The sequence below is a fragment of the Fistularia commersonii genome, chromosome 24 (genome assembly GCF_037954325.1).
Source record: "Fistularia commersonii isolate RoL2024-O1a breed Wild chromosome 24, RoL_Fcom_v1.0, whole genome shotgun sequence".
Lineage (NCBI taxonomy): Eukaryota > Metazoa > Chordata > Actinopteri > Syngnathiformes > Fistulariidae > Fistularia > Fistularia commersonii.
The window spans coordinates 9,038,697-9,061,432 of NC_141307.1; the positions used below are offsets into that span (position 1 = coordinate 9,038,697).

At 41.1% G+C, this 22,736-nt stretch overlaps 2 non-coding genes across 2 annotated transcripts; both read right to left on the reverse strand.

Annotated features, from left to right (window-relative positions):
* Nucleotides 1-814: 814 nt before the first annotated feature.
* On the reverse strand, nucleotides 815-978 carry LOC147220260 (U1 spliceosomal RNA). The gene has a single exon (XR_015108250.1). It is a non-coding gene; the product is annotated as a U1 spliceosomal RNA (small nuclear RNA).
* A 602-nt stretch (nucleotides 979-1,580) lies between these two features.
* On the reverse strand, nucleotides 1,581-1,774 carry LOC147220261 (U2 spliceosomal RNA). The gene has a single exon (XR_015108183.1). It is a non-coding gene; the product is annotated as a U2 spliceosomal RNA (small nuclear RNA).
* Nucleotides 1,775-22,736: the final 20,962 nt, after the last annotated feature.

The following is a 22,736-nucleotide window of genomic DNA, read 5'->3' on the forward strand; positions in this document are numbered from 1 at the left end:
TTGAAAAGTCATACGACAGGTTGCCAAGAGAGGAGCTCTGGTATCCTATGAGGAAGTCTGGAGCGGCAGAGAAGTGTGTTGCACTGGTGCAGGACATGTATGCTAGCTGGGAGACAGTTGTGCGGTGTGCTGTAAGACGGGACCAGAGAAGTTCAAGGTGGAAGCGGGACTCTGTTGGGGATAGGCCCTGAGCCCCTTCTTGTTCGCAACGGTGACGGATGAAGGTAGACGTGAATCTCCACGGACTGTGACCTTTGCAGATGCCGTTGTGATCTGTAGTGAGAGCAGAAAACAGGTGGAGGTCAAGATAAGATAAGATAAGATATGATAAGATAAGATAAGATAAGATAAGATAAGATAAGAACAACTTTATTTATCCCGAAGGAAACTGTTGTGCCAGAGTTACAGAAAATATAACAGTAATAAATAATAAAAGGCAGACTTGGAAATCAAAATAAACTATAAACTGTAAAGTGTCTCGGTGAAACTATAGAGAGGTGGGGGTATGCTCTGGAAAGGAGAGGAACGAAAGTTAGTCGCAGCAAGACAGCATACATGTGTGGGGATGAGAGGAACTCGGGTGGAACGGTGAAGCTACAGGGAGTGGAGATCAAGAAGCAGGAACATTTCATGGACTTGGACACTCTGGATTGTTTTTTGGGCCGATCGTAAATCCACGCTTTTGCGGTGCACCTGCCATGTGCAACGACAACTCCCTAGTTGGGTCACAACCCAGCCAGGGAGGGTCGGCGCGTGCGACCATAAACAGTGAACCCGGCCTCCGGCGACACAGACTTGCTCTTGAACAGCACGACAGGGGAGAGCGCGGACGCAGTCCCCCACTACCAGAAATTATGCAGTTGAGATTCCCACATTTGGGGAATTCGCAGGGGTCAGCACAGCCGCAGTGCAATGGCTGAGCCTCGTCCTGTGTGAACCACCTTCTTGATCATGGTATCTCCCCTGCCAGGTAAGTATGAGTCGCACGCGTCCCGCGCACGGACCGCTTTCACACGCACGCCGTTCTCAGTCGGGGGGGAACCCACGCGGACTGTTCCGGGAGCTCACACAAGTTCCCCCTCGCACACACACACACAAACACACACACACACACACACTCCGTCAAAAAAAAACGTCAACTCTGAGTTCTGACGGGCCGGGACACCGAAAACGACACGGACGCTTCAATTTTCACGAAGAAGTCAGAGGACAACCGGAACACGTTCCGTCCGTCCTCCTGATGCCGCGAGGGGTTTCTGCCGCTCTACGACCGGGAAAACTTCCCCCTGAGCCCAGTCTGACACAGTCTATACAAGGCAATCCATCCGTTTCAAATGCGATCCATTTAGGCTCAATTCTGGTCCATAGTGGGATTTTATTGGGCTGCACGGGGCGAATGGTAGGGACAGGGTTTCAGGCAGACACGCTCGTGTGTCGCTATCTACCGTTCCCTACCGGCAGAAACAACGGGGACAGTGTCGCTGGTCACACAGGGCACAGACAAGATCTGGGTCCCGTGTATGTTGGTTACGTATGACGTTGTTGGAGGACTTGGCAACCTTGACATCGGACACAAAAGCAGGGGGTGCACCGTTCCCAGAGGCACTGCAATACCGGGTCGATGCGTGGAGTGGACGGCTTAGGGAACAGGGAGTGGATCTCCCTGTTCCAAAAATCAATTTAATATTTGGTCCCCGGATAGGGGACGTATCAGATATTAAACTGATAAGAACAGATACTACACTTGATCTTAGCCAAAAGGCCGAGAAGCGATAGCCCCACGCCCTCGCTCGACGCGGCGCATTCCCCGCACCGTCAGCTTCACTCACGACTTCATTTCCAAATAAACCCCCACCCCGTCTAAGCCGCTCGGCCCGGAGCGACGGCGCATCTCCCCCATCGCCCCCATCGCCCCGGAGACGGAGGTCCCGGTGGAGGCCGATGCTCCTGCTTGACAAGAAACAACATGGCTAAAGCATCTTCCGCATCTGCCCGGTCACGTGGTGCACGCCCCCCCGACAGGACGCCAAAGCATCAATGTAAACCCAGGACTTCAACAAGCAGACTCCTAGGAATCGTGTCCCCTTCAAATCAACCTGGAATATGGGAAAAAGTCGCCCGTGAGGAGAAAAGACACAGGTGGAAACAGGACGTTTGAACCGCTCACGATACACAGCGCGGCAAACGGGCGCCATCTTGTGAACCCGTCTGGTTACCGCATCGTTGCGACCAGCTCTCACAGAGACTCGCCGCTCATCGCCGGGAAACACGATTCAAAAAACGGCACGAACACAAGACAACAGTAAAATGGTTTTAAATCCACATTTACATTTAATTACATTCATGTTTTCGTCACTACCAGCAGAACAATTTCTAAACACGACGGTAAATCATCTCGTCCCGTGGCGAACACCCACTGGACCCCGGCACCCCAAACAGCCTTCGACGGCCTTGAACGCTAACCCCGCCCCGCACCGGCTAATACCGGCTGTTACAACGACTGCTGGTCGGACGGAGCCGATCGCGCTCGGCTAGACCACCGCTTTATCGTTGTCGTTTGAGTCGCCAACACTCAATTACCGACGCTCTCCGAGGCAAGATGGCGGAAGGCCGCTAGCTAGGTTGTTAGCTAGCCTTACCTCAGCTCACGAAATCTGTGACGTTGTCAAGATTTCTAGGCCGAAAGGCCCTCAATTACCGTGAAAAATCACCGGGAGTTGCTTCGCGGTTGTTATAAACACGGTCAATCCGATTGTAGGTCGAGAAATCGTCACTATTCTCTGTAAAAGTGAACTTACGTCGCGGGGCTGGACGGCGCTTTTGACCGGGAACACATTGCGGAACCCCGGAGCCTTCAGGGACCGACAGCTCCCTTCTTCACTTCCGTTAACGGGGTATGTTCGGAAAACGGCCATAAACTCTTCGGTTCAATTCTACTTTGAACTATATAAATTAATTCTACTTCAAACTATATGAATTAATTCTAATTCTAACCATATGAATTAACTGTACTTTAAATTATGAATTAAGAAAAGAGAGGTGGGACCTGTGGAATCCCCTCCGTGGACACTTTCATCCCGAGTCCCGCTTCTCTGAACTCTTATACTGGCATTCTGTGGCTTAACTGATGCCAGACCACCATCGTTGACATGCAGAGGTTTTTAAATGCACTGAATGGAGAGAAGTTCTGACACACTGTTGATGAATCAGGTCCAAGTCCAGTCACCCAGCAGCCCAGGAGTCTCCTTCTGTGCGCCGGTCTGCTCCAAGACCTCCAACATCATCCCCGTCTGCAGGAAAACAAAGAACCACAGGACCCTGGGTACAGATCTCCCATCCTGATCTCCCACTCTGTAGGAGTGACTGACGTCCTCTGAGCACCTTGTTGTTCTGTCTTACCTGAGATCCAACACCGACCCGCCCTGGACCCCCTGCTGTTCACCTAGAGTGAGCAGGACCAGAGGAGATGCCGTGATAATGAGCACTGTTGTGCAACTTGAAAGTCCTAGAAAGTGACATCTGGACATCTGGAGCTCATGTGAATATAAACCACAGCGGGTAAAAACACAAACACATAAGCTGCACTTGTCTGTGAACTGCAGGTGTTCACATTGTAACCAGATATTTACACATTAACCTTTTTTTTTTTTTACTTTTAATTAAATACATACTGTTAAAATTTGCAAATATGTCCTGGAAAAGCAGTGCCTGTAACACGGCTGATGGAAAATGTTCATTATGAATGAAACAAGGAAAAGTTCATCCATTTTTTATCCCCGCTTTATTTATTATTGTTATGTTTTACTTGAAACTCTGGCACAACCATTTCCTTTGGGATAAATAAAGTTATTCTTATTCTTATTCTTAAACAGGCCACATCTGGCCAATCAAAGATTGGTACAGAATTCATGCTTGATATGTATGATTGGATCAACGAATGTGGGAGCTCAAACTGGAGATGATCAATTTTTGGAGCTACTTCAGAACTCTTGAGAATTTATCCTGAACTGAATAACACGGATTGGCTTTGTTATTTAACATTTACTGTGGACCTACTGACACACATGAATGAGCTGGACGTGAAGATCCAACCAAAAAAACAGTTTGTGAATGAAATGCAAGCAAATGTCAGAGCCTTCAAAACCAAGTTGGTTTTATTTTCAAAGCAAATATCAAAAGAGTCTGATATGTACTGTTCACAAATCCATTTTTTGTTTTACATGTATCATATTGTCAAATTTTAAAAGTCAATCCGGCCCCTGAGCCAAAAAGTTTGCCCGCCCCTGGAATACCTTATGAAGACTTTTCAGAAAACCTTTGACCTGTCATTGCCAGCAAAAGCTATATAAGAAAGTATTGCAATGAATGTTTGTTCCTGACCAACTACTTATTCTCCATCATTATGTCCAAATAAGTTTGTTAAAAATCAGACAATGATATTTTCTGTCTCTCATAGTTGAAGTATACCAATGATGAAAATGAAAGACCTCTATCATGTTTTTGAGTGGGAGAACTTGCACAATTGTTGGCTGACTAAATACTGTTTTGCCCCACTTTATCTGGATACTGGGTACTGACACCTATTCAAATCAACATTTTAAAATGAGCTGATTTAGACTGTGATGATCATTTTGAGCTTATTTAATCAAATTGTCAAATATTCAAATACGACATTCAAGTTTTTAGTTTCACCTATGAACAGGGTGATGGCAATCAGCACCAACAACACACTGAAGTCTCACAGCACCTTGACTGGACTGAAAATCAATGTCAAAATTAAGCTATGACAAACAGTGCACCTCTGCGTGAATTCTGTCCTCTTTAAACATATCTTGAACCCCCGGTGCATGTCTTTGCGATAACAAGTCATAACTTCTCACTCCAAACTTACCTGAAACACAATAACAAATAAAATCTTCAAAGGGTACAGAAGAGACCTGCATGTTTTATTCCTCAACCAAGCCAAGGCGTCTTAATCCATCCCCACATCTGTCATCTGGGAGGCCTTCAACCTCTTCCAAGTGCATGAAACCCCCCACAAACCTGGTCAGAAGCTTCCTCCAGCATTTCTTATTCTGTAAAACAACCACAGAGTACAAAACATGGTGGTCATTGAAAGTGGGCTTCAGGGCAGGCTGCGCCACATCCCCTCTAGCCTTTACCATGGCAATGGAGATGATCATCGGTGCATCTCGGTGGAGCGACGGAGGGGAGCTACTGCAGGCTTGACAGCGGCTGCCTCCGATTCGTGCCTCCAAATAATTATTGGAAAAGCCCCCCAGTACAACAGTTGAAGAACATGAAATGACCACCTAGATCCCCACCATCACCTCTACCAAATGCCAGCTGGAGAAGCTTCACTCCAACACTACCTGGGGAAGAAGAAGTTGGAAGCCAACAAGTAAGGGAGCATTTCCATCGTGAAAGGAAAGCTTACTGGCCACGGTTCCACCTCGTTGAAACAGCCATTCCTTTGATATCAGAGCCGCAGGTCCAGCCTTGGATGGTGGAAGCCTCAGATGCAGAACAGACCAACGCTGCATTGAATCCCTTCAGTGGGTTGTAGGACAGGATACAGATTGGATTGGAAAAGCAGGATTTCCCCTGAAAGGTAGTAAACATCAGACTTTTCTACTCATCCTGAAATTTATTACAAAACACACAAGAGATGTGTTTCAGTATTACACATTTACAATACGCAATTAAAAATGTGTCTGTAGATCTTTGTGCAAGTCGCTACAAATCAGCCTTGCTTGTTCAGAGATGATTAAAAAATCCTTTTCACAGAAAGGTGGATTTAGAACTCAGTAAAATTAAAAAAAACATTGTAACAGTTTTACCAGAGATTTTCAATAATAATGTTTTCGTTTCCCATATGAACAAGCAGATGAAAATGTGTACAAACAACAGATGAGAGTGCCACATGACCACAAGCATGTAATTGATTCCTAAGTACAAATACAACCACTAATACAAAAGTTTTTGAGTCATGCATTGCTCCATTCAGAAGCTGATCCAGGGTCAGCCATCGCAGCCATTCAACGACAAGAAAAACGTCAACTCTGAGTTCCGATAGGCCGGAACGACACAGACGCTTCAATTTTCATGAAGAAGTCAGAACACAGAACACATTCCGTCCATCCTCCTGATGCCACAATTGGTTTCTATTGTTTTACAAACGAGAGAACTTTGCCACGATCCCGGTCTGACAGTCTTTAAACGCAACCAGTGTGGTGGACGGATCGGGGCTGTCGTCTTTTGTCGTCAAACACAATCCATTTGCGCTAAGATCGGATTCCTTGGTGGGAATTTATTTCGGTACACGGAAGCAAGGCGTAGAGACAGGTTGTCCAGTTAACAAACTTATGTCACACGTCACCCACAACCCTCCTGCCTCTTTGCATTATCATCTACCAACATAATACAGTAGACGCACCAAATGGCACGTTAAACATTCGTCTTCACGATCTTTGAGATGTCTGCCGTCAAATTTGTTATTTGCAATTTGAGAGGGTGCACCGTCAGCTTCACTTCAAACAACATCACTGATGCATCTTCCGCATCTCCCCAGTCACGTGGTGCACGGCCGACCAATAGGACGCCTTCTTCTTCGTCTTCTTTCGGCTTTTCCCGTCAGGGGTCGCCACAGCGAGTCAACTTTCTCCATCTAACCCTATTCTCTGTGTCTTCCTCTCTCACACCAACTACCTTCATATCCTCTCTCACTACATCCATAAATCTTCTCTTTAGTCTTCCTCGAGACCTCTTGCCTGGCAGCTTCAATTCCAGCATCCGTCTACCAATATATTCTCTATCCCTTCTCTGTACATGACCGAACCATCTCAGTCTGGCTTCTCTGACCTTCTCTCCAAAACATCGAACATGTGCCGTCCCTCTGATGGACTCATTCCTGATCCTATCCATCCCGGTCACTCCCAAAGAGAACCTCAACATCTTCATCTCTGCAACCTCTAGTTCTGCCTGCTGTCTTTTGGTCATTGTCACTGTTTCTAGTCCATACATCATCGCTGGTCTCACCACTGTCTTGTACACCTTGTACACCTTTCCGTTCATTCAGTCCGTTGCTCTGGACTATTGACCCTAAGTACCTGAAATCCTCCAGCTTCTTGATCTCCACTCCCTGTAGCCTCACCGTTCCACCCGAGTTCCTCTCATTCACACACATATATTCTGTCTTGCTGTGACTGACTTTCATTCATCTCTTTTCTAGAGCATACTTCCACCTCTCTAGATTTTCCTCAACCTGTTCCCTGCTCTAACTACAGATCACAATGTCTGCAAACATCATGGTCCATGGAGATTCCTGTCTAGCCTCATCTGTCAGCCAGTCCATCACCATTGCTAACAAGAAGAGGCTCAGAGCTGATCCCTGATGGAGTCCCATCTCCACCTTGAACTTCTCTGTTACCCCTACAGCACACCGTACCAGTGTCTCACAGCTAGCATACATGTCCTGCACCAGTCTAACATACTTCTCTGCCACTCCAGACTTCCTCATACAATACCAGAGCTCCTCTCTTGGCACCCTGTCATATGCCTTTTCTAGGTCTACAAAAACACAATGCAGCTCCCTCTGGCCTTCTCTGTACTTTTCTATTAGCATTCTCAATGCAAATACTGCATCTGTAGTACTCTTCCTAGGCATAAAGCCATACAGCTGTTCACAGATGCTGACTTCTGCTCTTAGTCTAGTTTCCACTACTCTTTCCCATAACTTCATTGTATGGCTCATCAACTGTATCCCTCTATAGTAGCAACAATTCTGCACATCCCCTGTATTCTTAAAAATAGGCACCATCACACTTTGTCTCCATTCTTCAGGCATCTTCTCACTCTCTAAGATCCTGTTGAATAATCTAGTCAGAAAATCTACCGCTGCCTCTCCTCGACACTTCCATACCTCCACAGGTATATCATCAGGGCCAACTGCTTTTGCACTCTTCATCCTCTTCAATGCCTTCCTCACTTCACTCTTACTAATTTTTGCTACTTTGTGGTCTACAATAGTCACCTCTTCTACCCTCGCCTCTCTTTCATTTTCCACATTCATCAGCTCTTCAAAGTACTCTTTCCATCTTCCCATCACTCTTCTAGCATCTGTCAATACATTTCCCTCTCTGTCCTTAATCACCGGGACCTGTTGTACATCCATTCCATCTTTATCTCTCTGTTTCGCCAACCTGTATAGATCATTCTCACCCTCCTTTCTATCCATCTGAGCATACAAGTCATCTTACGCTTTTTGTTTTGCCTTTGCTACCTCTATCTCTACCTTTCGCTATATCTCCCTGAATTCCTGTCTGTTCTCTTCAGTCCTCTCAGTATCCCACTTCTTCTTTGCTAACCGCTTTCTCTGTATACACTCCTGCACTTCCTCATTCCACCACCAAGTCTCCTTGTCTACTTTCCTTCCGGATGACACACCAAGTACTCTTCTACCTGTCTCCCTGATAACACTAGCTGTAGTTGTCCAATCATCTGTAAGCTCACCCTGACCACCCAGACCCTTTCTCAACTCCTCCCTGAAAACCATGCAACACTCCTCCCTTTTCAGCTTCCACCATTTTGTCCTGTGCTCTGCCTTTGTCCTCTTCATCTTCCTTGTCACCGGAGTCATCCTACAAACCACCAACCTATGCTGTCTGGCAACACTCACCTACAACTACTTTGCAGTCACTGATCTCTTTCAGGTTACCGCATCTATACAAGATGTAGTCTACCTGCGTGCTCTTACCCCCACTCTTATAAGTTACCCTATGTTCCTGTTTTTTCTGGAAAAAGGTGTTCACTACAGCCATTTCCATCCTTTTTGCAAAATCTACCACCATCTGTCCCTCTGCATTCCTATCCTGGATACCAAATCTGCCCATCACTTCTTCATCCCCTCTATTGCCTTCGCCAACATGTCCATTGAAGTCTGCACCAATTACCACTCTCTCATTTCTGGGAATATTCTGCATCACTTCATCCAACTCATTCCAGAACTTCTCCTTCTCTACAGATTCACATCCCACCTGCGGGGCATAGACACTAACAACATTGAGCATCACACCTTTGATTTCCAGTTTCAGACTCATAAGTCTATCTGACATTCTTTTCACCTCTAGGACATTCATAACAAACTCCTCCTTCAAGATAACTCGTACTCCATTTCTCTTCTTGTCAGTACCATGATAGTACAACTTAAAACCTGTTCCTAAGCTTCTAGCCTTACTACCTTTCCACCTGGTCTCCTGGACACAGAGTATGTCCACTTTCCCTCTCTGCATCATGTTGACCAACTCTCTACCTTTTCCTGTCATAGTCCCAATATTCAAAGTCCCTACTCTCAGTCCCAGGCTCTTTCCTTTCCTCCTCTCTCTCTGCTTCCGAACACACACTCCTCTTCTTCTTGTTCTTGTTCTTCGACCCAATAAAGCCAATAAAGCCACAATAAAGCCATCTAGTCAAAACAATTTTGACTAGATGGCTTTATTGTTAAAACCCCGCAGCAGTAGGTGAAGACATTGTGTAGAATCACGTCATATTCAGCACCAGATACCAGCATTAAGAATACCATGGTTATTTTCAATATATGCCAAAAATCTTTAACTTGGAAGATAAAAACTTTTTGACCAAATGCCTTTATCTTTCATTGTTGAGTCTGGATTTGAGTGAATTTATTCATTTTGTAGATTCTATATTTTGTAGAAATCCTTAATATTCAGCATATTTCAGCACCAGACACAACCTTTAAAGAATTCCAAAGTTATTTACAACTTGTGCCATGAACATTCAACTTGGTTAGATAAACATTTTTGACCGAATGGCTTTATCTTTTAAACCTGCTGCTGGATTTCAATAAATGTGACGTATATTGTGTAGAATCATGGCCTATTCAACATATTTTATCACCAGACACCAGTTTTAAGAATTCACTTGTTATTTATAACTTGGTCCAAAAAGCTTCAACATCATGACATGAAGAGTTTTGACCAGATAGGTTTATGGTTTAAACCTTTGGGTAGATTTAGGTAAAGATGACATACTTTGTGTAGAATCACATCATATTCAGCACCAGACACCAGCATTAAGAATTCGAAAGTTATTTACAACCTGTGCCAAAAATCTAAAACTTGGAAGATAAACACTTTTTGACCAAATGGGTTTATCTTTTAAAGATGTGGCTCCATATCAGTAACTGTCGCAGATATTGTGTAGAATCATGTCCTTTTCAACATATTTTAGCACCAGACACCAGTTTTCAATAATTCTTTTCTTGTTTAAAACTTGTTCTAAAAAGCTTCAATTGGTAAGATAAACACTTGATGCCCAAATGGCTGGATTTCAGTAATTGTGACATATATTGTGTAGAATTACGCCCTATTCAGCATATTCCAAAAACAGACACCAGATTTAAAGAATTCCAAAGTAATTTACAACTTGTTCCAAAAAATTCAATTTGGTGTGAAACATTTTTGAATAAATAGCTTTGTCTTTCATTCTTTCGGCTGGGATTGAGTGAATTTATACATTGTTTCGATAGTGTATTATTACATCCTAATCGGGAAATTTCAGCACCAGACACCAGCTTTAAAGAATTCCAAAGTTTTTTAATGCCTTTGCCAAAAACCTTAAACTTGGAAAAAGCTTCAACTGGTGAGATAAACACTTTATGTCCAAATGGGTGTGTTTTAAACCTGCAGCTGGATTTCAGTAAATGTAACATACTGTACATTGTGTAGTATCACTTCATATTTAACATATTGCAGCACCAAACACCAGTTTTTAACAATTCACTTCTTATTCAAAACTTTTTTCAAAAATCTTCAACTTGGTGAGGTAAGAACTTTTCAACCAAATGCCTTTATCATTTAAACATCTGGCTGGATGCTAGTGGATCAGACATTAATTGTTTAGAATCACATCCTATTCAGCATATTTCAAAAACAGACACCAGTTTTGAAGAATTACAAAGTTATTTACAACTTTTGCAAAAAAACCCTCGACTGGCTGAGATAAAAAATTGACCAAACGGCTTCATATTTCTAACTGTCGGCTGCATTTAAGTAAAGATGATATATACTGTGCAGAATCACATCCTATTCAATAATTTTCAACAACAGGTGCCAGCTTTAAGGAATTCCAAAGTAATTTACAACTTGTTAAAACCTACCAAACCTGCAACATGATATTGATACATTTGACATATTTTGTGTAAGTTCAAATCCTATTTAACATATTTCAACAACAGAAACCAGCTTTAAAGAATTCCAAAGTAATTTACAACTTGTTCCAAAAACCTTCAGTTTGGGTGATAAACATTTTTGAATAAATGGCTTTATCTTTCATTCTTGCGGCTGGATTTGAGTGAATTTATACATTGTTTAGATTCTGTATTGTGTATAATCACATCCTTATCGGGAAATTTGAGCTTCGGACACCAGCTCTTAAGAATTGCAACTTGTGCCAAAAACTGTCAACTTGGTGAGATAAAGATATTATATCCAAATTGCAACTATGAGAGCGCAAAGACCAGACATCCCCCTCCCTTTTTTTTTTTTTTTGATATTAATGTATTTTATTTCCTGAGTTAGCAACTTGCTCCTTTCCTCACATTCACTGTTCGTAAGTATGTAGTACCACATTCCACCACAGGATGGCGTGAAACCAAGTGTGATTAGTTTGCCGAGACGCGGTCACAGCATTAGTTCAGTGCTGTGTTGGACGCCAGTAATGTGGCTAATGTCTGTGTTACAGCCGACAACAAAACCCGCAAAACCCACACACTGAATCATCATCATTCACGTGTGCAACACAACCACTACAAAAGCTGATGCAGAAGCTGTAGTTAAACCTATCTGTAAATATATCCTGCCAACCCATGGCATACTGCAGAGAATAAATGAAGTTGTACACAATGGGTCAAGTTATGGACATTGACTTAAAGAGACATTGTTCTTATCATCCACAAACTGCAGGGTTAGTGGAAAGAACAAATGAAACAGTAAAAAACAGACTAAGAAAATGTATGGAACATACAGGAAAGACATGGCGAGAGTGCATATATATGGTAAAAATGTATATGCACATAGTTACCACGGTGAATGGTTTGACACCATTATAGATAATACATGGTGGACCATTCAGGTTACCGATGACACATCCAGACCTAGAGAAGGCCCACACAGAAGAAATTTAGTGGAATACATTAGAAATACACTAAGGCAATGAGACGTAACAGACACAAATGATCTGCCTGAATCTCAATCTGCTCCACAGGTGAAGGTCCGAGTCGGTGATTGGATCTTCGTGAAAGTCATGAAGAGAAGCTGTTGGAGTTCAGCACGCTGGGAAGGACCATTCCAAGTACTTCTGACCACGCTGACTGCAGTGAAAACTGCGGAACGATCCACTTGGATTCATAATCACACTGTAAGGTACTCCCTGTTGATCCTACTAACACTGGCTAGAGGGGAAGGCTGACTACAAAGGGGAGTAAGAAGGATAGTCTTACTCGTCTCAAGGCGTCGGCTGCATTTGTGAAGAAACCACCAGATCCCTAACCATTTAGGTTGGAAGGATCCAGGATGAGCCCTCCAAAACAGGAGCACCCAACCCAGCAGGAGAAGGCAGAGACAAACAATGGCAAGTCTGATGAGTAAAGAAGGGCCTATCTCAAACTTATAAAGAACTATGAAATGAGAACAATGCTCCACACCGTGACAGTCTCTGGTGGCGATTGATAAATATAACAGCAGGAGACCAAACTGATTGCTATGTTTGTACTGTAATGCCACTATCAGTGTCTCCTAACCCGACTATACAACCTTATCCAATTAATGAAAGTGAAACCTTGTCCATAATATGGGTGTATTCCCAAGGACCGAATCAGAGATTTTGAATTTTTCAGAATATAACAAATACCTCAGTCCTTCCCTTTCTGCCTTACAATCCATCAAATTGGCGATTACCAGCAATTATTCTATGGCAACCAACAGAACTGTCATTAAGGGATTCATTCTAATTAAAATGAAAAAGACACCACCATTTGGCATGAAACGACAGTGTGGTAAAAAGGATCATTATCTGGGCCAACTTAAGTGTGACACTGTGCTAAATATGGAAACGGATAGACTAGTTAGGAAAACTTATGACTCCTATAGTAATAGTATATGTGAGGTTGGAAAGAGGGGAATGGATGCGTGCGCTATGAATCTGACTGCCCTCAAGCCATTGTTGGGTATTGAAACAAACCTCACCAAATTTGGTATTCCACCATGGAGGATTTTTGCATTCCCACATAAATACGGTTATCCATGCCCAAAAACACATGTATGGATTTGTGGCAGACGAGCATTTCTGTATCTGCCCCAACACTGGTGTGGCACATGCTATTTGGGCCGATTAGGAAGCGCCATGACTTTTATACCAGAGCATAACATGACTCATGGCATACAACCCATTAGGCCGACGGGACATGGATGTAGTCGAAGAGCCTTGATAAGTGACTAGAGGAAAACTTGTGACAATGTTCCCTAACTATGGTGTAGCCTACCTGGGACATCGAATGAATGAGATCTGGGCAACCTTAGAGAACCTAACGTCAACTGTTCAAGAATTGAATGGACTGTGATGAAAAAATCCAGAGACTATGGCTATGAAAGAAATGCTTCTACAAAATCATATGGCCTTAGACATTATCCTAGCCAAGGAAGGATAATAGGACAATAAAGTTGCACATACATCCCGGACATGCAAGACAATTTCACAGCTATTCATGACAAATTGACCACATTAAAGAACCAGCTAAAGCAGGCATGTCAAACTCAGTTTGGCTCTGGGGCCGGATCCAGACTTTCTGTTCTCAGGTGGGCCGGATCAGTAAAAGAGTGTCAACTCCAAATATTTAGCTTTGTTTTTCTGTACTATGCTTTATCATTCAGCCTACATTTGTAGCCTACCCTACATATTATAATCACGGAAGACAAGGGACCTTTTCTAAGCACAACACATTTATTCACAAACAATGGAAAAAAATTATTTTTATGTTTGCCGGTGAATGTGTTAACAACTGGTTTATTTTAACATTTGAGTGAATGCAGTTTTCCACCTGAACCAACTCACCACACTAAACGAACTCAAGTGGGAGCTATGAAAAAAATATTTTCGCCTTGTCATACTGCTTTGAAATAAATAAAAAAAGAATTACAAAATAAAATAAAATAAATGAATAAAATAAAAAGTTATAGCAGTGCATGGGCAATAAGATTAGACTACATCAGATTGAACTACTAGGCTGGGCCTACTGAAGCTAAGAATGTACTGCACAATATTAATTGTTTTTAATATGAAACCAGATTAATCTTATTCTTAATGATCTGTATTCATGAGTGCAAACAAATTTCGTGTCATCACATTTTTTTTCTCTCTCTCACTGCACTCCTGCAGTCTGCTTGCTGCTGCTGGCTCCTGAAACTTGGCATCTTTTTGCCTTCACAAGTGCATTGATATTAGGTGTGAAATCCTGAGTAGCAGCACATTTAACAATGTCATTCAAGTGTTTATTTGTTAACCTTGAGCGCTGCTTTGTTTTATTATTGTTCATTACAGAGAACACCTGTTCACAAAGATAAGTAGTCCCAAACATGGATAGAACCTTTGCAGCCATGGCTGTTAATTTGGGGTAACCTGGCACGAGATATTGATAAAACGTACCCAATCCCACGGACCCAAATTTATCCTTCATAGCGGAATCGCACTGCAAGTCAATAAGCTCGAGCTGAATGTCAGCTGGCATATCAGAAGGCTTCACTGTAAATGGTGAGCGAAAAAAGCCAAATTTGTTCTCAAGTTCATTGAATACCTGAAACCTCTGCTCAAACTCTCGCGGCAAATCTGTTATGTTGTCTTTATATTTATCCAAATCATTATCGGGACGGTCCGGTGCCTTCGGACGCACAGCTGTGAGTCAAGAGAAATGCGCGGTGTCACCGTTGGATAGCTGCGACTCCCACAGTGACAGTTTCATCTTGAACGCAGTTATGCTGTCGTAATATTGAGTGACAACTCTGTTACGGCCCTGCAATGTAGTGTTAAGTATATTCAAGCGTTGTGTAATATCAACCATAAACGCAAGATCCTGCACCCATTCCTTGCATTTAAGTTCCTTTACTGGGCGTCCCTTCTTCTCCATGAACTGTCCAATTTCCCCTCGTCGCTCAAAGAAGCGCTTGAGTACTGCACCTCTGCTTAACCACCGCACGTCAGTGTGGTATGGAAGGACGGCATGAATGTCATTGTCACTGAGAAATGTGTCAAACTGACGGTGATTTAGCCCGCGTGCTCTGATGAAATTGACAGTATTCACAACCACACTCATAACATGGTCCATTTGCGGTGTTTTGTAACATAACACCTCCTGGTGCAAAATACAGTGAAATGTCCAAAACTCTTGTCCTCCATTTGCGGTCTGTACTTTGTCAGGGAATATTGTGGCAACGCCTGCCTTTCTTTCAACCATTGATGGCGCACCGTCAGTAGCCAGGCTCACGGCACGGGACCAGTCCGCTCCCACCTTGTCCAGCGCCCCAACGAGAGCACTGAAAATGTCATCTGCTGTTGTGGTGTCATTCATGGGCACCAATTCAAGCAGCTCCTCGGTGATGGTCAAAGTTTCATCAACACCTCTAATGAATATGGACAGTTGAGCAATATCTGTGACATCGCTGCTCTCATCTATTGCAATTGAAAATGCGATAAATGACTTGATTTTCTCTTTAAGTTGGCTGCTCAAGTCACTTGAGAGTTCTGTCACCCGATCTGCGACAGTGTTACTCGTTAGACTAATATTGGCAAAGGCGGGTCGCTTTTCAGGGCACACGACTTCTGCAGCCTTCAGCATGCATGTTTTTACAAACTCTCCATCAGAAAATGGCTTGGATGCCTGCACCAGCCGGCAATGATGTAGCTAACTTTTACAGCAGCATCAGCAATATCGCGGCTGCGCTTAAAAGCAGACTGCTGTTTCTTCAGACCAGCGACCAATTTGTTTATCTGGTCTTTCCTTATTTGTTCTTTCAAGTGGTCATACTTGTCTTTATGATGAGTCTCATAGTGGCAGCGAATATGAAACTCTTTGAACACTGCAACTTGCTGATTACATACCAAGCACACTGGTTTTGCATTCACTTCTGTGAATAAATACTTCTCGGTCCATTTTTCCTGGAAAACTCTGCACTCCGTGTCCACTTTTCTTTTTTTTGACAGTGCCATTTTGGGAAGAGTGTGTTGACCGATAACTTGTTTAGTAGTGGTGAATGGTGAAGCAAGATTGCTGGTTTATTTTTACTTGGACACATCACGTTGCGAATGTTTATGTCCTGTGACTAACTTGTGTCAGTGCCGCATGCTGGATGTGAGTGCTTTTACACATTTACTGCCCTCTAGCGGCCGGAGGGAGCATTTGGTTTGTATTTATTTAAAAAAAAAATCATAACTTTTGATAGAAATGAGCTAGAGACTCGCTTCTGTTTTTGACATACTCAGAAATTTATGCCGGGCCGGATTAAATCATCCAACGGGCTGCGTCCGTATGTTTGACATGCCTGAGCTAGAGGGTAAAGAGGACAGTGACACTTTAATGCCATTTTCACAGTTTGACCCTCTTGGATGGATTGTGAACGGAACTTGGTAGCGAATAATTTTAAAATGTCTAACACCTGTAATTGTGATTCTTATTCTGTTTTGTCTGTTTACTATGTGCGTTATTCCATGTTTGAGATGCATGATTGCTAAAATGGCTTCCGCAGCCTTGGTTCAGATGGCGATAATGTCAGGATCTCCTCTCGGCTGCCGAGAGGAGACACGGCTGGGTCCCAATTGAGAATCAGCACCCAGCTGCGGCACCACTCCCATGCGGCGGCCAGCTGCCGCTAATCAACATCTCAAAGAGCAGCGGCATGCTCTGCCTGAGTCCGGAGATTTGTGGGACCCTGCATGGGACTCTGCCTGTGACTCTTCCCCTAACCCTGTTGATCGGCTCCCCCCCCCATCTTGCCATTGAAATAAAGAGATCTGATCTGATTCCAGCCCTGGTGGTGTGGTTCCCTGCCCGACTCCGCCTGGACTGTGACAGATAATAGCAGTGCAGACCAAACCAAGGACTTACTGCAATGGACAAGTATATGAGCGACTGCCTATGAGTGATTCAGAAAAAGAAAATTATAATGATTCGATTGTGGAGGACGACGATGATGTTGGATTAAGTGTTATCTTTAAACTGTGTACCAACATGGCGTGATGATGCAGAGGTGTCTAACATTGTTTGTAATCTCATAAACAGGAGGGAAATATTAGTTTTCTCTTTATTTATAACTATGTTATTTCGATTGCTCACATGACCTATGTCCTTAAAATGACCTTTGTCCTTAAACAGGAATTGTGTCTTCCATGACCTTAGATTCCAATGGTCATAAACATATTTAGATAAGAATTTATCCCCCTTGAACGTAAATTCTAATGGACATAAACACTTCAGGACAGAAACCTCCCCTCCCCTGTATATCATCCTGGACAACATAAGTATATGCATGAACTATAGTATCCAATGAACGTTGTTATGTAAATAAACACATTCACACAATAAAAACCAAGCGAGGAGGAACGCGGTGGGATCTCTGGATCTTGCCTCCAAAGAGGGCGCTAAGTCTCCCCCTCTGCAGAACTCAAAAGAATAGTCGCTTATTTTATTTGATAGCCTCAGTCCCTCTTTACAGGCTTCAGTTTAGACCAGCATGAATTAGAATTACGCTCCAACAAATTGTGTGGAATTGCGTCCTATTCAACATATTTTAACAAAAGATACAAGTTTTAAAGAATTCCCTTCTGATTTAACAGTTGTTCCAAACACTTCAACTTGGTGAGATAACCCTAGAACACTAACCCTAGAACGTTAAAATTAGTAACACAATCACTAACGTTGGGTATATTTTACCCAATACAATATCCTGGATAAAATACAGCTTTCATCAATTTTAAAGATGGGCTGATGGGAGGTGCGACACAATCATACAATTAATAACATCAGTGAGCAGCCTGAAGCCTCCCAAGGACCCTCAAAACTCGGGCAATGGCAACACAATGAAAATTATATGATGAAAATTGTGTGGGTGAAAATAACCCAACATTAGTGTTCTAGGGTAAACAATTTTGACCAAATGGCTTTATCTTTTAATCCTGTGTCTGTATTTCAGTAAATGTGACATATATTGTGTAGAACCACATCCTATTCAGCAAATTTCAGCACCAGACACCAGCTTTAATGAATTCCAAAGTTATGTACAACTTGTGCCAAAAAGCTTCAACTTTGAGATAAACACTTTTTTACCAAACGACTTTATCCTTTAAACATGCGGCATGATTTCTGTAAATGCTACATATATTGTGTAGGATCACATCCTATTCAACGTATTTCACAACCAGGCACCAGCTTTAACGAATTCCGAAGTTATTTACAACTTGTGCCAAAATCTTTCAACTTCGTGAGATAAACACTTCTTGACCAACAGGCTTTATCTCTGAAACCTGCAGCTGCATTTCAGTAAATATGACTTACTGTAATTGTGTAGAATCACATTCTATTCAACATATTTTACCACCAGAAATCAGTTTTAAAGAATTCCCTTGTTATTTGAAATGTGTTCAAAAAGGTTAAACATGGTGCAATAAATAATTTTGACCAGATGGCTTTATCTTTTAAACCTGCGGCTAGTAAATGTAAGAATTAGAATTAGAATAGGAACAACTTTACTTATCCCGAAGAAATTTGTTGTGCCAGAGTTACAAGAAAAACATAACAATAATAAATAATAGTAGAAAATTGTATAAACAGTGATAGAAAAAAAGGGGAGAATAAGAAATACAAATAAACTATAAAGTATCTTAAGTAACAAGTGAAGACGATTAAGTGTCTTAAGGTCTTAAGTGCCAAGTAAAAGATAAGGAGTGCACAAGAGTATGAAAGAATATTGTACATGAAGCTGTTTTGAAATGAAATATTTCATAGTTAGGAATATATATACAGATAAATGATTACAATTTACAGTAAGTGGGTGAGAATTATTATTATTTTTTTTAGGTTTAAGATTTTGAGATTCCCTGCGGCTGAAGAGAGATGAATTAGAAAGTCTGATAGCTTCAGGTAGGAAAGACCTCCTGTGGCGTTCAGTGGAGCTTCTCGGTGGTATCACTCTGCGGCTGATCGAGCTTTGACAGGACATCAGTGGCATGCAGGGGGTGATGAACATTGTCGATGATGCTGAGGAGCTACCTGCGGCTAGATTTCAGTAAATGTGACATTTTTTGTGTAGAATCGCATCCTATTGAACATATTTCAGCAACAGACACCAGCTTTAAAAAATTCCAAAGTAATTTTCAACTTTCAACCAAATGCCCGAATTTGGTGAGATGAACATTTTTTACCAAACAGCTTAATTTTTCAAACTTACAGCTGGATTTGAGTTAATTTAAATATCGCATATATTTTTATTGCATAAAATCATATCTAATTTAGTTTATTTCAATACCAGATATCAGCTTTAAAGAATTCCTTAGTTATTTACAACGTGTTCCAAAAAATTTCAATTTAGTGATATGAACATTTTTGACCATGTGGCTTTATCTTTCATTTTTGTGGCTGGATTTGACTGACTTATGCTTTTTGTAGATTCTACATTGTATAGAATCACACCCTAATCAGTATATTTCATTTCCAGACACCAGCTTTAAAGAATTACAAAATTATTTACAACTTGTGCCGAAAAACCTTCAACTTGGTGTGATAAAAACTGTATTTCTCAATGGTTTATTGTTTTAATCTGCAGCTGGATTTCAGCACATGTGAAATATATTGCGTAGAATCACCTCCTATTCAACAAATTTCGGCAACAGACCAAAGCTTTAAAGAATTACAAATTTATTTACCACTTGATCCAAAAACCTTCAAATTGGTAATATAAAAATTTTTGACCAATTGGAATTATCTTTTTGACCCGCAGCTAGATTTCAGTATAACAACATATTTAATGAAAAATCACATCCTAATCATTATATTTCTTCTCCAGACACCAGCTTTAAAGAATTACAATGTTATTTAGAACTTGTGCCAAAATCCTTCAAATTGGTGGAATGAACAATTTAAACCAAAATGGCTTTATCTTTATCTTATCCAAAATCCTTCTACTTGGTGAGATAAACACTCCGTTTCCAATGGCTTCATTTTTAAACGTGCGGCTGGTTTTCAGTATATATGACATTTATTTTGTATAATCACATCCTATTCAGCATATTTGAGCAACAGACACCAGCTTTAAAGAATTCCAATTAATTTTCAACTCGTTCCAAATGCCTTAACCTTGGTGAGATAAACATTTTTTACCAAAGGACTTTACCTTTCAAACCTGCAGCTGGATTTGAGTGACTTTAAATATTGTGTAGATTTAAATTGCATAGAATCATATCTACTCATATTTCAATACTGAACACCAACTTTAAAGAATTTCCTTAGTTATTTACGACTTGTTCCAAAAAACTTTGATTTGGCGATATAAACACTTTTGACAAAATGGCTTTATCTTTCATTTTTGTGGCTGGCTTTGACTGAACTTATACATCTTGTAGATTCTACATTGTGTAGAATCACATCCTAATATGCATATTTCATCAACAGACACAAGCTTTATAAAGCCGTTTGGTAAAAAATGTTTATCTCACCAAGTTTAAGGCATACGGTGAAATAAACATTTTTCACCAAATGGCTCTATCTTTCATGCTTGTGGCTGGATTTGAGTGAATTTAAACATCGTAAAGATTCTGTGTTCAGTAAAATGACATCCCAATCAACATATTTCATCACCAGACACCAGCTTTACAGAATTCCAAAGTAATTTATAACTTGTGCCAAAAAACCTTCAATATAGTGAGATAAACACTTTATATCCCAATGGTTTATTGTTTTAGCCTGTGGCTGGATTTCAGCACATGTGACATATATTGTGTAGAATCACGTCCAATCCAACATATTTAGAACTCGACATCAGCTGTTAGGAATCCTCTTGAAATTTAAAAATTGTTCCAAAAAGCTTTAACTTGGTGAGATAAAAAAATTTGAAAAACGGACCTTATCTTTGAAACCTGCCGCTGGATTTCAGGAAATGTGACATACAAAGTGTAAATTCACCTCCTATTCAACAAATTTCAGCAACACACACAAGCTTTAAAGAATTACAAAGTTATTTACAACTTTATCCAAATACCTTCAAATTTGTAAGATAAACTTTTTTGGCCAAATGGAATTATCGTTTTTAACCTGCAGCTAGATATTAGCATAATGACATATTTTTTGTGTAAAATCGCATCCTAATCAGCATATATCTTCTCCAGACACCAGCTTTAACGAATTACAAAGTTATTTGGAACTTTTAAGAATAAGAATAAGAATAAGAATAAGAACAACTTTATTAATCCCGAAGGAAATTGCTGTGCCAGAGTTACAGAAAATATAACAGTAATAAATAATAAAAGAAAGGCAGAATTAGAAATAAAAATAAACTATAAACTATAAAGTGTCTCAGTGAAACTATAAAGTGTCTTAGTAAGCAGTGATAAAACTATAAGTGTTTTAGTAACAAGTGAGGTAAGGAGTGCACAATAGTATGATAGAAGGGAATAGAAGGGAACATTGTAGTGTATTACGAGAGAGACACTCGGTGAGGAGCAACTCTGGCAGGCAGCCGCCCGAGGCAGCGCCGGAAGTAGAACGCCCAATATTTTGCCCAATATCCTTCATCATGGTGAGATAAACATTTTGTTTCCAAATGGCTTTATTTTTAAACGTGCGGCTGATTTTCAGTAATTATGACATTTATTTCAAAGGACCACATGCTATTCAGCATATTTCAGCAACAGACACCAGCTTGAAGGAATTCCAATGTGATTTACAACTATTTCCAAATAACTTCAACTTGGTGAGATATAAAAAAAAAAAATAACAAAGGGCTTTATCTTTGAAACCTGCTGCTGGATTTCAGTAAATGTGACCTATATAGTGTAAATTCACATCCTATTTAAAAAAAATTATAACAAAAGCTTTAAAGAATTACTAAGTTATTTACAACTTGTGCCAAAAACCTACAAATTGGTAAGATAAACATTTTTGTCCAAATGGCATTATCTTTTTGACCTGTGGCTGGATTTTAGTAAAGGTGACATATATTGTGTAGAATCACATCCTAATCAGCATATTTCTTCTCAAGACACCAGCTTTAAAGAATTAAAAAGTTATTTACAACTTGTTCCAAATGACTTCAACGTTGTGAGCTAAACACTTTATATCCAAATGGCTTAATTTTTAAACTTGCGGCTGGATTACACTAAATGTGACGAAGAATTACATCATATTCAACATACACTCACCGGCCACTTTATTAGGTATACCTGTCCAACTGCTTGTTAACACTTAATTTCTAATCAGCCAATCACATGGCGGCAACTCAGTGCATTTAGGCATGTAGACATGGTCAAGACAATCTCCTGCAGTTCAAACCGAGCATCAGTCTGGGGAAGAAAGATGATTTGAGTGACTTTAGGGTTTACAGAGAATGGTCCGAAAAAGAAAAAATATCCAGTGAGCGGCAGTTCTGTGGGCGGAAATACCTTGTTGATGCCAGAGGTCAGAG